The sequence below is a fragment of the Salvia hispanica genome, chromosome 6 (genome assembly GCF_023119035.1).
Source record: "Salvia hispanica cultivar TCC Black 2014 chromosome 6, UniMelb_Shisp_WGS_1.0, whole genome shotgun sequence".
In the NCBI taxonomy this organism is placed as follows: domain Eukaryota; kingdom Viridiplantae; phylum Streptophyta; class Magnoliopsida; order Lamiales; family Lamiaceae; genus Salvia; species Salvia hispanica.
The window spans coordinates 41,038,133-41,042,461 of record NC_062970.1 but is presented as its reverse complement, the minus strand read 5'-3'; the positions used below and the strand labels follow the sequence as shown (position 1 = coordinate 41,042,461).

At 35.4% G+C, this 4,329-nt stretch overlaps 1 long non-coding RNA gene across 3 annotated transcripts; it reads left to right on the top strand.

Annotated features, from left to right (window-relative positions):
- Window positions 1-343: 343 nt before the first annotated feature.
- On the top strand, window positions 344-3,016 carry LOC125192334. Of its 3 annotated transcripts, XR_007171366.1 has the most exons (5): window positions 344-1,144; window positions 1,422-1,552; window positions 1,925-2,186; window positions 2,270-2,372; window positions 2,659-3,016. It is a non-coding gene; the product is annotated as an uncharacterized LOC125192334 (long non-coding RNA). The 3 variants fall into 3 exon arrangements; XR_007171365.1 differs by lacking the exon at window positions 2,659-3,016 and having other exon boundaries at window positions 356-1,144; window positions 2,270-2,573; XR_007171364.1 differs by lacking the exon at window positions 2,270-2,372 and having other exon boundaries at window positions 360-1,144.
- Window positions 3,017-4,329: the final 1,313 nt, after the last annotated feature.

Sequence of the window (4,329 nt, the reverse complement as noted above, 5' to 3'; positions counted from 1 at the left end):
TAAAATCTAGACTCAGATTGATGTTCTAACATCTCACCCCTATGATGCAAATAAATAAGAAGTCCCATCTCATTCCACTCTATATTCTGTCGTCTGGCTCGGTTTTTTCTCAGATTGTAACGACTAGGATGGTGGTTACTCCAAGCATAATAGTGGAAAATTTGCAAAAATTTGATCTCGGGATTATGGCATTTCAATTCATTTTCTGATTAATTCTACTTGATTTTTGCAAGCTGCAACAATGGATTGACTATAACAATGGATTGCAAGCTGCAATATTTAATAAAAACATGTCCAAAAACCTTGCTGTGGGGAAATGGGCCCGAGGCCCATCCGTGATTGATCCAAATGATGAATTAACCAATTGAGACCGCCGCTGTAGTTCGCCTGCCTCGAGACCTCGCCTCCTCCGTTGTCCTTACTTTCTCCGTTCAGAGGCTGCACGCAGCGCCTGACCGCCTCCATTGTGGCGCTCCGTCTCTGCCTCACGGACTCCGCCGCCGACAGTCCCAACCCCCCACGAAAGCTAAGCATTTTATTTCAAAATCTTGCTCAAAGTTCGATATTTGAAAATTCAAACATTTGGTTATTGATTTCAAACTTTTAGTTTTGGGAGCAATTACCTCCGTTGAAAAAAAGTTGCAAGAATAGGGATAACTCTCTTGACTGTTGTTCTTGATTTCTGACAAAATCATATGAGCTTGATTTGTAAGAGATTGGAGGTTTAAGGAGATGAATTTGGAATGTAATCTATTGAGGTTGAAATAGGAAGTGTCGTGCTCCTTTCTCTCTTTCTCTTACTTTAGAATTTTTTATAGTGAAATGTGAAATTTGGGATGAAATTCTTTATAGGTTGTGAGAATCTGCTGGGTATAAACCGTGGTGTTGTGTAAAAGGGGTTGATTTTGGTGTAATTGGAGCAGATTGGTGAAGAACTCTTCCTTCGTCACGAGAAATCATGAAGAACTCGCCGGCTGCTGTGGCAGGGCAGTATTTTTCTTTCACAACAAGACCTTGCCGATTATCCCTACCCTCGGAAGTATTATGTACAGTGAAAGCCTACAGCATATGCTCAGTCGGAGGACAACACCAACATCTTGACTGCTGGAGTCATGGGTATTGTACAAAGTCGGGAAAGTTAGAGGTTTGCTTTTTTGTACAAATCGTTTCATTTTGCAATATATTGCTAAAGTATCTGATTCAAAAGCATTGAGAGAAAAAATTGGTTTGAAAATCTTGAATTTAAGTTGGGGATTTTGATAGGGTTTAAGCAGGCAGGGTGGATTGTCCTTGGTTTTGTAAGTCCGTAGCCGGCTGAGAGACAAAATTGATTAAATTTGGCGTGACTGCTCTATCTTTTCATATTAAGTCTTAATCGACGACGTAGTATTTCTAAACTTTTGTTTATTTGTGTCGCACAGCTGTTCAATTCGAATGGTATAATTTTGGTTGAGTTCCTCGCCCTATGGAGCGGTCATTGTAAAGCTTTGATATCTGCGTGGGAGAAGGCAGCTACACTAGCTCAGCTAACTTTTTGTTGAAGAACTTAGTGGTATTCATATCTCATTTGTTTATTAGAGCTTGATGTCACGAATAACTTACCACTATACTCATTACTTTCAACCTGATATACTATTGTATTAATGCTCATTCCGCAAGATGTTGCATTCTTAGCTGCTGTTAATCTGTTGATTGGCAATTTTATGGACTAGGGGCGTTAGAGATGTTTCTTTGGAAATAATGCATGGTCATTTGACATTAAAGAATGGAAAATATGCTGCAAGGATGCTCATTGGTTGTGCCATTAGATCTATAGTTAACACAAGTTTAATCCACTGTTTGACTTTCTGTATCTGACCCATTACATCTCCGACATGTTTATTACTCCCATAAACAAGGTTTTCTTTTGTCAATTATTTTGAAGCTTTCTAGAGATGATGAAGAAGGTGCCGAAGGTGGGAGTGCAGTGAGGGGCAGCGATGGAGCACGAGTGGCAGTGCTGTAGAGCCTGTGTTTTCTGTACGGGGACAAGAGGGCAGATAAGGAGCTCCCACAAGTGGGCTAAGTCAGAGGCCATTCTGAGGGAGTTGGCGATGCTATGACAGTGCAGATGCACGCTGATCTAGCTTCGGAGGGCGGCAGTAAGCTAAGATGCTCATAACATACTCTGACAATCTTCCCACAAGGTATGCATTTTATATATGATTGTATTTGATATGCTATATCTATACTGTTCGATTTGATGATTATCAATATTTGGTGTTTTTAGCAATCATCATCGCTCAAATCTGGCGCATTCAAAATCTCAACTGCCATTTGCTAATGATTCTTGATTTCAGACACAATAATCTGGTTTTTATTTCTGGTTGGAGGTATGAGGAGTAGGGCGATAGTATTATTATTGATTTGTGTAGCTTTTGGGTTTTCCAGTTATAAAGTAGTATAACTTAGTTGTTGTGAACTTTTACTTTTAGATGTTCTTTTATGCAAGAGCTATGATGATTTTTTATTCTTAGGATGTCATTGATATCTTCACTCTAATGGATGATTTATAGAGAGGAATTTCTCGGCAAGACCCAAAAAGAATCCTAGAGGAGATGATTATATTATGCTCTCTCTCTTTTTTTCCATCTGTATGTGTGTATATATGTTATGTAGGTGTGCGTAAAAGGGGTTTTGTGTAGAAAGGCGACAACAACGCTGGCTTCGCCAGTGGCAGATGGCAGCTTCAGACAACTGAGACCATGGCGAAGAGAAAACAGATGGCAGCTTCAGACAACTGAGACCACGGCGAAGAGAAAACAGGAGAGACTGAAAGGAGGTTGATTGATTACATGGTATATTTAATAATCTTCAAGCATGTTGATTCGCTGTCGGTGGCTGATAGTGACTGAACGCTGGACGTTGTGAAAATGTGATTGTTCTGTTTGAAAACTATACTACTCCACAAAACTATTCTAATCAACATGTTTCAATGTAACTTTAATTCTCAATTTATTTAATTTTACCTTTGTAATGGTCTAAAATAGTGATATTCGTAGTACATTTTTATATTTAAAGTCCACAAAATAATACTCAATGTTAATTTATTGAGAATGTGTAATCAGTAAGTGAAAATTCTTTGGCACGTGCATTGCACGGGTGATAACAAATGCACGGGTGATAACATTAGTGTATGTAAAATAAAAAAAGTTAAAAATTGTTTTACACAAACTTAATGCAAGGTAGAGAGAATGATTAACAAAATTACGAGGGTCAAATTAACAATATCGACCAAAAAGAATTGCATACAACCTACAAACTAAAATGGGCAGGCATCAATGGCTAATCAATTAGTAATTCAAAATTTAGATCAATTTCTAATTGTTAGACTAATCAATTAGTAATTCAAAATTGAGATCAATTTCTAATTGTTAGACGTGGAGATCTAGTGGTTGAAATAATGCTAAATGCATTATAATATAAGTTTAAATAATAATTAAATAAATTAATGGATATTAAGTCAAATCATAAATATAATAGAACTAACTACTTTCCCTCTCTTCAAAATAATCTCAAAACTTTAAATTTATGTAACTCTTCCGATTTAAATTATTTTTTTGCAAAAAATATATCAAATTAAAGATAATTTTATAAAGATTCTAACGAAATTTCAATTGCATATGTCCAACAACATTCTAATGATGAAATTAAATAATTTTTATTTCATTTTTCATGTTGATAAGCAGATTTTTATAAATAAATATATCAAACAATCTCATTATAATGCATGTACAATATCAATAAAACTGTGTTGATATTTTCTGGTACTTGTGTTGAGATTTTCATGTCATTGTGTTGAGATTTGTAATGCACTATGTTGATGTAAAAAAAAACCACGAAAGTTATAAAATGTTAACAAAATGACGATCTTACCCCTTTGTTGATATTTTACCTACTATTTATTGATATTCGTGAAGTTTAATTGTTCATGGCTTCTAACTTAATATGGTAAATAACACTAGTATTTTTTCATTCAAATTCTCGTGATCAATACTTACATATTTACTTATTTAGACAGTCATTAAACTTCCGCGTGACTAAACACCTATTGAAGAATTGGATGATGATTAGAGGAACATGGTCTGAAATCCGAACGAAACCCACCTTAGGAATTGAAGAGTTGAAATGTTGGATAATGACTAAAAGGTGCATGGTCTTAAATTCGAACAAACGGCTGATAGTCAAATTGTGATCTCGATTTTATTAGTAACAAAAATTGACATAATTACAATCCATTTTATTACTAACAAAATACAATTTAAATTTTAATTCAATTTTTATATTACC